Source organism: Dipodomys ordii, unplaced genomic scaffold (genome assembly GCF_000151885.1).
Source record: "Dipodomys ordii isolate 6190 unplaced genomic scaffold, Dord_2.0 Scaffold77, whole genome shotgun sequence".
Lineage (NCBI taxonomy): Eukaryota > Metazoa > Chordata > Mammalia > Rodentia > Heteromyidae > Dipodomys > Dipodomys ordii.
Window position 1 is genome coordinate 1,771,852 of NW_012267293.1, and position 12,212 is coordinate 1,784,063.

Below are 12,212 nucleotides of genomic sequence, written 5' to 3' on the forward strand. Positions count from 1 at the left end.
CCAGGCCGGGCGAGCCGCAGGTGGGCATGAGGCGGGCCCCCACCGCCCCAGCCTCCCGCCCACCCCGCAGCCGGGGCCTCGAGAGTGATCCCGTCCTCCCAGACGCCAGAAGCATGCTGGGTCTTGGAGAGCCCAGGAAAGGAGCGCGGGCTGCACTGGGTGTGGCCTGGGAAGGCTGGCATCACCCGGGGGACCTGGACACTTCCGCCTCTGCACGCAGGTGTGTCCGCACCCACCCACACCAGGGCACACCTGCCGTTGTGGACACAGTGCCCCCCCATCCGTCACATGCACACATCCATCACACACATGTCCATCACACACATCCGTCACAGGCACACACACGCGTGCACAAGCACACACGCACACACGACGCCCGTGCTGGGGAGGGAGGGAGAGCAGCCCGGAGACACAGGAGAACGGAGCCCGTGGAGGACGCTGGCACGGGCCGGGACAGGTGGCGCCCGAAACCATAAATGATGATTTTTAAATTTCTGTTTATTATTTTAATAAACGGTAAAACTGTCTCAGGAGCCATGCCTTTTCTACTAGCTGGAAGCGGGTTTCTAGATGCTTCTTCCAGGCCTCTTGAGCGGATTGCCTTCAGCGGGAGTGAAAGAAACAGCACAATCGGAGCAGGGGGCCACAGAAGAATAGCATGTCACCTCAACCTTTTTTACTTTATAAAAGTCAGTAACCACTTTAACGATCAAGTTTTAATTGCACCTTCAATTGAAGCCTTGCGTTTTTAAAAGCTTGTCTTTTTCTCGTGGTGGACTTGTCTCGCTCTCTGGCTCCCTCCCCTCACTGTCTCACTCTGCTTTCTCTCGGCCTCCGACCCTGCCTTTCTCTCTCACGTTCTCTCATGTTCTGGGCACAACTTTAGTGAGGTGTATGGTATTTAGCTCAGTGGAAGCTAGATCAACCAAAAACCCCACAATACCCCATTTTCATGCGACGGAGCTGGGGCTGAGCCCCGGGGAACAGACCAACCTGACCTGGCCTGCACCAGCCAGTGATGCCCACACTTCTGCCCTTGGTTCTGAGAACAGACGCAACAGGAGCAAGGCTTCGTTCATAGTGGACCCCCAAAGCAGCCCGCTCTGGAACCTTCTTCCACCTCTGTCCATTGTCCCTGCCTGTTTCTGTTTTGATCTCCTTGTCTTGCTCTTTTATCTGTGCCTTGCCTACTGGCTGCATTCAAGGCTAAGCACATTGTTTCCAGGCATTCATTCTCTGCAGCTCTCCTGCCTGGCTCTTCAGCCAGAGATGAGACTGTTGCTGTTGCTTTGATGAATGCCGCTGCGCCTCGTGGAGAGGGCAAATCTTCATTGATGTCGCTGATGTCCTGAGAACATTTTGTAAATCACTGTGCTGCAATTTCTTAATGATTAAGTAAAAGAAATTTGATGACTTGTGTTTTTTCCTGGGGAAGCATTGAAAGGAGGGTGCTTTTCCCCCAGGGCACTGGGACTCCAGGGACCAGCAAGGATTAATTGGTTTCTTTTTTAATCACTACTGGAAAGTCTCCAGGTTTTAAAGAATTCTAATATAAATATTATCTGATAAGTATGTTTTCTTGTTGCTGTGACAGAATGCCTGACATAAAACACTAAAAAGGAAGAAAGATTTTTTTCAGAGGTGGGTCCATCAAGGCATGTGACAGAGCTCACCCCGGACAGACAAGCAGAGAGGATCAAGGGTCAAGCACGGGCAGGCAGCTAGGGCCTGTGACTCCCTCCCTCCCTCCCGCAGGCCCCTCCCCCAGAGTGCCCCTCTGGAACCAGACAGAGGGACACCTCACATCCAAACCACTTCAAGATCTTGGACAGTGACTTCTGAGCTGTCGAAGGATTGCAACTTCTTATGAAGCTGTATGCAACATAGTCCTAAAAATATATATCACATACCAAGAACAGTTTGCATAGAATTCATGTCTATTGTTAAAAGCTCAGGGACAGAGATCTTCTCCTTCATGCATTCACTAAAATACTTTGCTTTTCCCTAAAATAGTTTCAAACTGACAGGTGACTCCAATCAGAAGTTGAATCCACTTGAATAACAGCTAGAATTAGTGGATCACTAAGTAAGATGATCACTTAAATGTGGCTTCTTCCTCCTTCCCTCGGGGCTCCACCACTTGAGCCATGCCTACCTCCACCTCTGTCCTTTTTGGTTTTAGTTTTGTTTTTCAGGTGGCTCTAGTGCTAACTGGTTTGGCTAGTCTAGAACGCGATCTCCCTAATCTCCCTCCTGAATAGCTGGGATTATAGACGTGCACCACCAGACATAGCCCCCTTGTAATTTGTCTTTAAATCTTTGAGCTCCTGTAGAGAAAAAATATATCACTGGGGTCAGTAGAAGATGGGAACCCCTCTGTCTGTATCACGTATGTAAGCGGCGGCAGTTTTGTTGAATTGTCCCGCGACAAGGTGCAAGGTGACCTGGATCTCCACAACGAGACTGGGTGGGCTGCGTCTGCTCTGCGCCTGTGTTCCCCCTCACCTCCCCCCCCCCCAGCAGAGGCCTGGCTGGGCTCATGGTGGGTGGTCCCGTTGACTGCTCACCCTCAGATCTAGCCCTTGGCTTGTTCTGGAGTGTGGCCTTGCTTGGCTACCCTTAGTGCCCCTTGGGGACAATGAACCCAAACAGCTGGGAGACAATCATTGTTGTCTGTGGCCCCTGGCGTCACCGTGGTGTCATGGGCAGGGACAAAGGACACACTGGGTGCTGGTACTGGTACGGGAGAAGCTGACACTTCAAACAAAGGGCCTCACTCACCCGCCACTGTGCCACTCAGTGTGCCCCCCCCCGCAGCCGAGGCTGAGGGAGCCCCCTGGGGAACCAAGGCCAGTCACCCCGTACCTGGTCCCTGGGGCACTGTCCTGTGACAGCTGGCCCTCTCCACAGGTGGCCAGCCCAGAGGGAGCCCACTTAGATCCTCTGACTGCTTGTTTGGAGCACACTTCCTGAGGCTGGGACCTTGTTAGCACCTTCTTCAGACATCTGTTTGCACTGACAGCAGCCGAGTTAGGGCCTCCACACCCCCACCCCCACTCCCACCCCCCCATCCTCTCCCCTTCCCCCCCAACTCACACAGCTGGAGCTTGGAGGGCCAGAGAAAATACCAACAGTGGACCCAGAATTACTGGCTAGGAAAACAGGAGAGGAGAAAAGAAGAGCGAAGGATGGGGGACATCGGAGCTGAGCTCCCCCTGCAGGGGGAGGCTGGGCTGGCTCTCTGCGCTTTGCGGGGGCCCCGCACCCCCAGCCAGGCTCACACACTCAGAGTCCATGGTGGTAAATTCTGCTTTTCCCTAAAACAGCCAAATACCCTGAAGGGTCTGTGCACCAAGTCACGGGGAGGGGGGGCCGAGGGGGGGCCAGCCTCCACCCAGGGCGGGTGGCTGCACTTCAGGGCGGGGGAGGAGGCAGCGGGCACCTCTGAGAAGGCCAGGGCTGGGGGCAGCAGGACCAGGGAAGAGATGGGAAGGGACAGGCCCACGGAGGCCGCTGTCCCTGCCCTGCAGCCCCAGAGGGGAGGAGAGAGCCGGGGCTGACCACCTCCAGGCCCAGCCAAAGCGGCCACGGCTCATCCTGGAAAACACCCCTGCAATCTGCTGTCAAGGAGACCCCCAAGTCAGGACTGTCACATCATGGTCCAGGTGTGAGCGTGAATGCGGGGCCTGGGGCGTGGGGGGGGGCGTGGTGCCCCTGTGGCTGCCCACCCCGGCCAGCAGGTAGCTGGTGCTGGGTGTGCCAAGTGCCCCACCCTTCCCGTGCACGGTCCCCGCGCCGCCCCGCAGCTCAGCGTTCCCGGCCCACTGTGCTGTTTGGAATGAGAAGCTCCTACATCCGTCTACAACATGCACTCAGCCCAGACGTCGTCACCTGCGCAACGCACCTGTCCCCTTGCCCGCCGCCCGCCGCCAGGAAACGGCCCAGGACCCCATCCCATGACGGAAGCCGAGCCCCGCACACCTGAAACTTCACACACGAGAAAAGCACCCGACAGTGAGAGAGAGGAAGGAAAATTGGTTTGAGGATTCTTTGGTTTGTAGAAAACATGACATGCCACCGAAACTCGGCCTGTTGGGTGTGGGAGGATCTAGAGCTAATGGAGCCATTTGAGTCCCTAAAACCCTCCTCTGTCTGAAAGCAGGGTCTCCAGGAGAGCGCAGCGGGTCTCGGGCTGGGATGCCCCTTCTCAGAGGCATGCTGACCAGCCCACTCTACCACAGGTACCCCACCGCTGCCCCCGCCCCAGCCATGGCCTAGGAGCCATGGGTCCCCCGGGCACAGAGCTCCAATGCATGCGCCAAAAGAACTCTAGGACTCTAGCCCGTGAGCCGGCGCTGGTGGATGGTCTCAGCTGGCTGCCTCCCGCACATAGGACAGCTCTCCAGACTCTGCCGGGACGGGAAAGCCCCAGGGGCAGCTAGTGGACTCCTGCAGCGTTCATGAAAAACCCGCAGAAGAGAGAAGTTAAATCCTGAGATTCTTTTATGGAACGTTAAGCTTAAGATGACCAAAAAAAGTGTTGTATTTTTATGCACTTGGAATCAATGGGCAATGCATCAGTCTTGTCCATGGCCTTGTGAAGAACTGTTTCGTTCTTCGAGGTGTGTGGCTGCTCTGTGGGGCGTTGGCTGAGGCGCTGGTGTTGGCAGCCCAGCCAGGCCGGCCCGCCCGCCTGTGCTCACACCTTCCCGTGGTGAAGGCCCCGCGCCCAGGCCTAGGAAAGTGCCGACAGCTGCCCGGGAGCCTCGGCCTCAGGCCCCTTGCTTTCCACCAGACACAGCCCAGCGCCTCAGCTGCGCTCTGCTGCCGCCCTCGGGCCCAGCCTGCTGCCTCTTCTGGGGCCAGGACCCTCACCTGAAGGCGATTAAAGATGCCACCAGGTGACCCGGTAGCCCACACCGAGCATGATGTGTTGCCAGATTTAGCACAAATAGGTGTTCGGGTGGTTTCCGTGCGATGCAGACAGCCGCGCGTAGCTTTGCGTGTGATGTAGCTTTGCGTGGCGATGCAGACAGCCGCGCGCGTAGCTTTGCGTGTGATGTAGCTTTGCGTGGCGATGCAGACAGCCGCGCGCGTAGCTTTGCGTGTGATGTAGCTTTGCATGGTGATGCAGACAGCCGCGCATAGCTTTGCGTGGTTCTCACAGCTGCTGCTGGGCCCCTGCTTGTTTTCAGGCAGAGGCCGAGGCCCCGCCATGGAGCTCTTGGGGAACAAAGGAGAATTTCACAGTGAGGAGAAACGAGCCACGCACTGGCATGAACCGGGCAGTGGACGGGCAGAGCCGTGGCTGGGGGCCCCGAGGCGGGGGGGAGGGCAGGCCGGTGGGGGGCTGGACACACAGCGCCGCTGGTTACCATGGCTGTGTGGTGGTTACGCGGTGGCCTGGAGCCCTGGTGAGTCCTGCCTCCCGGGACCTCTGAGCCGGGAGTGGGGGAGGAAGGGGGACTTCGGGGGACGGGGTGGGTGCAGGTGGAGGGGTCGGCCTCTAGCCCAGCCCACCTGCACACACCCGTGCCAACCCGGCCCTGGCGCTGGGTCTCTCCGGGACCGGGGGAATGCCACCGCGGGGGTGGAGCAGGGGAGGGGCAGGCCTGGGAAAACCAAACAATGCACATTGGGGGTTTGTGCGTCGGGGGTTTTGTTTGCTCCGGGAGAGTGGAATCTCCCCTCTGCTTTTCCTAAAAAAGACGGACGTGGAAAATGAAATCTTTTACATTCTGAAATACTTAAGAGATCTTGAGGCGTCTCCGTCTTTAACCCTTGAATGGCCATGCCACTCAGCAGTGTCTGTTTTCCCCACTGCGTGAACAGCTCTTGGGGGTGCTGGTCACCCCAGCCTGGTCTGTCCTGGCTGGTTAAAAAACCAACCAACCACAGCCAGCTCAGTGTGGTGAGCGGGAGGGGGGGTGGGGGGCGGTTCTGAGCATTTGCTTCCCGCCCCCCCCCATGGAGTTTCTATAGCTGTGTTTGGAGACCCCTACACCGACAACCTCACAATCACACGTGTGTTTGCGCACTGCCGTTTGGAGACCTGGGAAATGCAGGATGGGAAAGTACAGGATGGGAGCAGCCAGAACATTCCAGAGAAGTGTCAATTCCCAGAGTGCAAAGCTGAGGACTGCACGGGCCACGGGCAGGGCTGCCATGGAGCCAGAGGTGGGGTGCATGAGGTCTACTAGCCACCCATCCGGCCACAGGGGGCCAAGGCAGGTCTCGAACCCTGCTCCAACGGAGGCCCCGGGGTCTGAAGGCAGGCAGGGTGCTCACTAGGGGTCTGTGCACCTGGGAAAACTCCCCGAGCCCCCATGTTGTAGCCAGTCTGCGTTGGACAGTTAAGGAGCCGCTCCTCGCGAGACGCTCCCGGCCCCGACCGGCGGAGTGTCTTGGTGAGATAGAGCCTCACTTTCACTCTGCATGTGGCTGGCAGCCAGACGCCCATCCCCTGCCCTTTTCTGGCTTGGGTGATGATCCTCGAACCTCCCTCCCTCTTCCGGGAGGAGGAGACCCCAAGCCCTCTGGGGCCGGCGTCCTCAGGCACACACCCAGCGAGGAGCGCGGCCTCAGCACAGGAGAAGCTCGCAGACGGCTTCGGCGGCTCATGCCTGTCATCCTAGCTACTCAGGAGGCTGAGATCTGAGGATCGCAATTCAAAGACAGTCCAGGCAGGAAAGTCCATGAGAGTCTTATCACCAATGAACCACCAGAAAATCAGAGGTGGCGCTGTGGCTCAAGTGGTAGAGCGCTCGCCTTGAACAAAAGGCCAAGTTCCCCTTTGGTATTTCTGGCCATAACAATTTGTCCTCTTTCTTCAGTGACTGGAAGCTCAAAACAAACACAGTGGAGTGAAGGGAGGTGGGTGACTTCATAGACACACAGACACACAGACTACATACACACACACACACACACAAACATACACAGACACACAGACATACACAGACACACACAGGCACATAGATATACACATAGACATACACAGATAGAGACAGACACACACACACAGACGCACACTGCAGTCTTCATAGACACACAGACATACACAGACACACACAAACATACACAGACACACAGAACACAGACACACACAGACACACATAGACACACACAGATATATGCATAGACATAGAAAGATATACACACAGATATACACAGAAACAGACACACACAGGCACACAGATAGACATACAGATATACACACAGACATACACAGATACAGACACACACAGACATACACAGGCACACAGACACATAGACATAGACAGATACACATACAGATATACACAGAAACAGACACACACAGGAACACAGACAGACATACACAGATATACACACAGAGATATACACACAGAGATATACACAGAAACAGACAGACATATACACAGATACAGACACACAGATATACACACAGACATACAGACAGACACACACACACACATTGAGGCTTCATGGCCCAGGAGCTGTGTCTTGGGTGTGGCTTTGTGGGGTTGTGGCCAGCTCCTTACTCTGCGCCCCCCAGGTTTGCCATGGCTGTGGGAACAGGTGGTGCGGGCAGCCTTTCCTTGTCAGGACAAGCTACTGGGGAGGTGAGACCTGCGGCGTCTCCGCCGGGCCAGGCCAGCCCATTCCTGGGGTTAGGTGGAGCAGAATGTCTGGCCAAGGGTGTGATGGGGCGGGGAGTGCAGACAGTATAGGGTTTCTTTCCTTCTTCTACTTGTGCCCACACTGGGACTTGAACTCAGGGCCTGGGTGGCATCCTTTAGTGTTTTGCTCATGGCAAGCGCTCTACAACTTGATCCTCAGATCTCAGCCTCCTGAATAGCTGGGATCACAGGCGCAAGGCACTGGTGCCCACGCCCATTGCTCCTTTTAGGGCCCATCTCCGAGAGCAGTCACAGGGTGAGGTGCTGGGTGTGACTCTAGCTTGCGGCTTTGGGGCACAGGTCTGCTCTGTGTGTAAAGCTGACAAGTGTTGCTGGCTGCAGGAGAGGGGCGGTGGGGCCGCTCCCCAGCGCCGGCTCCCTGTTGGGGGGATGGAGACGGTTCGAATGTGATCAGTGTGCATTGCACGGATCTGCAGAAACACGAGAGCGCCTGGGCCCGGGCTCTGCCAGGCGAGCGTCCACCTCGGTGCCGCATGGCATGCATTCTCCGTCTCCCGAAGGGATGAGAGTGCACGCCACTGCGAGGAGCCGAGCACCCGAGGGCGACGCTGGTCGCACACAGCGCCGCCTTGCGGGACTCCCACATCCACGCGGCCGCTCAGGCCCCTCCAGCCCATTTCCAAGCGTCCTCCACAAGACTCCTGCCAGGACGCTCTCCCCTGTCTCTCTGTCCTGTTGCCGGCTACAGCTATGGCCACAGAAATCCAGAGCACTGCCTGGAAGCAAGGCCGAGAGGCTGGGGCGGGGCGGGAGCCGTGGGCTGTGGGCTGTGGGCACGGAGCCCTGGCCTGGGGGCCGCTTCTGCAGCCTGGTGCTCCCCGCATGGAGGGCCAGCATCACTGAGCTGGGGGGCTATGGATGTCCTGTGGTGATCTTGCCTGATACCACCCCCCCAGTCAGCCTTTCCTCCCCAAAGCGGCCCCTGCTCTGTCCATTCTGCCAGCCAGGCACAATGGCTGTTTTGGACGCCCAAGGCCTGGCTGGTGGCAGGCCTTGCTCGGAGAGAGCTCACCATCCTCGCTGGCCTGACATCCCCTCTTCCAGCTGCTCTGCCGGGGACATCCTGTTCAATGGGTCCAACTTGCCAAAGCCCATAGACATAATCCCAATCCAGGCTTGCTACATGTCCCACGGGTGTGTCTGTGTTCCTGTGTCTGTGTGTGTGTGACCATCCACGTGTCTGTGTCTGTGTGTCCATGTGTCTGTCTGTGCATGTGTCTGTGCCCGTATGGCCGTATGTGTGTCCATGTGTGCAGGTCTGTGTGTGTGTGTGTGTGTGTGTTTGTGTGTGTGTGTGACCATCCACATGTCTGTGTCTGCGTGGCCTCAGATGTCCTAGATCTTGAAAGGTCATCTATGAAGGTCAGTGGAAGGCAGTGTGGGAGTGAAAGTGTTCACACGGCCAGGTCAGAGGTCAGAGGGCGGGCAGCCGGCAGGTCTTGGGGAGCAGGCAAGGTCTGTGGGTGTCATCGTGGCGCCTTTAAGGGTCCCTCCTCAAGTCTTAGTTCATACTCTAACCACGTTTGCCCATGAGAACAGGGTGGACTTCTACGTCTATGGCTACAGCCCGACCCAAACTTCCTTGGAAAGCATAACATTCAAAGTGTTCTTTTTCAGTTCCTCGGTTTTCTTTCGTATGCGTGACAAGGTCACAGGACAGTGCAGGGCAAGTGGAGGTCCATCAGTAACAAGCCCCTGGCGGCCGACTCTGTCCATTCTTCCTGTCCCGCTCCTGGCTCCATGGTGCCCTCTGGTGGGGGGACAGGGAATGGCGAATCTGAAGCTGGGGCGCGCTTGTTTAAAACCTGGGCTAGGTTGGGGGGGTCCTCAGCCAGTCGCTGTTTGTGTCATCTGCCCCACACCGAGTGGCCCCTTCAGGCCTGCCCCAAGACAAGAGAAAAAAAAACCTGGCCTTTATTCGGCGTGTTGTACTTCATTATACTTCACTGTGCGAATGGAAGGGGTGATAAGAGTAACCAGAAGGTAACTCCATCCGTTTGGTGGGATACCAGGAGAGGCTCCGTGCTGGGGGTGTGGAGGTTAGAACAGGAGGATCCAGGCTGGCCAGGCTGAGGCGGCTGATCCGAGCTGAGGGGCAGTGGGTGTCGGGTCACCACATCCCAGGACAGAGCGGCGGTGCCACGGCTCTGGGTGCATGGTGTGCAGGACTGTGCGTGGCTGGGATGCTGAGTGGGGAGGTGCAGCGGCGGTGGCTGGGCACGCGGCCCTGTGCAGCAGCGGTGGCCGGGCACGCGGCCCTGTGCAGTGGCAGTGGCTGGGCACGCGGCCCTGTGCAGCGGCGGTGGCTGGGCACTCGGGCACTCGGCTGGCGCAGTGGCGGTGGCCAGCAGGGCCGTGTCCCCACCTCCCTGGGGGCTTTGTGAGTTTTCTGCAGGCCGCCTGGGCTGGCATACCCTGTCACACTCAGCAACTCCAAGTCCAAGTTCCAGGCTAATACTTGTGCAGTCCCCGGGTGGACTGTGTGTGTGTGCGTGTGCGTGTGTGCACCTGTATTGGGGGATGAAGTTGGGGCCAAGCTTTTGCTCAAGGCTGGTACTTTACCACTTGAGCCACAGCTTCACTTCTGGCTTTTTTGTGGTTCAGTGGAGACAAGCGTCTCAGGGGCTTTTCTGCCCAGGCTGGCTTCCAGCAGTGATCCTCAGATGTCAGCCTCCAAACTAGCTGGATTCCAGGTGTGAGTGACTGTGGTCTCCGTGGGTCTGAGCTGTGGTGCTCTTGCCAGTGATAAAGCCTTTGTGAACGGGGGGGGGGTATGACAGGTCTCAGCACAGACCGCAGCCTGTCCCGGCCACACAGGGGTAAGGGGGGGACTGCAGGGGTCAGTGGCCTGGACCTGGGAAGCAGGAGAGGAACGGAAGCACTGGACAGAGGGGCGGGGCTGCTTAACAAGGTTCTCAGCTGTGAACAGTGGGAAGCCTTGAAACAGACACCCGTGGCGTCTGTTTAACTGCTCATGGCAGTTAAAACTGCCGTGCGACGTCACCTCCTGCCTTTTAGGACAGTGTCACGGGGTGAGCTGCGTTCTGTCTGCAAGGGGTGGGTTTCCTCCCCCCTCGGCCCCTGTGGATGTTTAGAAATGGCCCCATCCCGTAATGGGACACTGGGGTGGGGAGAGTTGCAGGTTCACAGCGGCCAGCGGAGCTGCCACAATGTCCCCACCGTCCCCACTGCACCGTCCCCACCCCCACCCCCCTCACTGCCAGGGCTCCGGGAAAGGCTGACCGGCCAGTGGCGGGGGTGGGGCGGGAAGCCGGGGCTGCCCTGCCCGGTGTGGGCCACAGCCCGCAGAGGGAGGTTAGACAGAGTCACCTGAGGGCTTTGAAGGAGACTTTACACCTTCCAGAAGCCCACGGCTGCCCACTGGCTCCCTCAAACCCGACGTCCACCCCAGACGCCCAGCCCCAGCCGCGCCTGCAGAAGGCTGCTTAGCATTGCATTCATATGCACATGCAAGGTGCTGGGGGCTCAAATACACAGAGTGGGAAATCAAAGCAGCCCCTTCACACCCGCTTCACGCCTTTTGCCGCCTCATCCTGAACATTTATTTGCTTTAAAACAGCTTCCTTGGGGAGGGTCCTTCCTAAAAGCAAGGCCTCTCCATTTTAAAGCCACGTCCTTCCCTCGCGTCTTCCCCCCCTCTGCCTCTCTTTCTCCTCTCCCCCGCCACCCTTCCTCTTCCCCCTCTCTCCCCCTCCTCTCTTCTTCCCGAGCTGCTGAGAGCAGTCCAATAAGAGCTGGTTAATTGGCTAAGAGTCTCACAGGAAATTCCCTACCCAGGCTGGCACAAACCATGACCCTCACACGGCCTCCTGAGAGGCTGGGATAACAGGCCTCAGACTCTTAAAACACAAAACGAAGCCATAGGTGAGAGTCTCAGATTCTCAGGAAAATGGGGTGCTACAAAGAGGTGAATTTTTTGGGGGGGGGCGGTCTGGTCGTGGGACCTGACTCTGGGCCTGGGCATGTCCCTCAGCTCTTCAGTTCAAGGCCAGCGCTCTACCACTTGAGCCACAGTGCCACTTCCAGCCTTTTCTGCTTATGTGGTGCTGAGGAATGGAACCCAGGGCCTCATGCATGCAAGGCAAGCGCTCTACCACTGAGCCACCTTCCCAGCCCTGGATATAAGTAAATTTAAACATGATGCCTACCAAACGTAAAAAGATCAACAATCTGTCCCCTCCTTGTGAAGGCTTGAAGTGTTCCATGATTTATTATTTTTTGTCAGTCGTGAGGCTTGAACTCAGGGCCCGGGCGCTGTCCCTGAGCTCTTTTGCTCAAAATGGGGCCTCTGGCACTTGAATCACAGCTCTGCTTCTGGCTTTCTGTAGTTAACGGGGATACAAGTCTTCTCACAGCCCTTCCTGCATGGACTGGCTTCGGATTGCAATCTTCAGATCTCAGCCTCCTGAGTGGCTAGGATTACAGGCGTGAGTTGCTGGGGGCTAGAGCTAGGTTGCAAGGTCGTTTTGAAAGGGTCTGACCACAATCTTGTCATGCCTTGATTTCCTC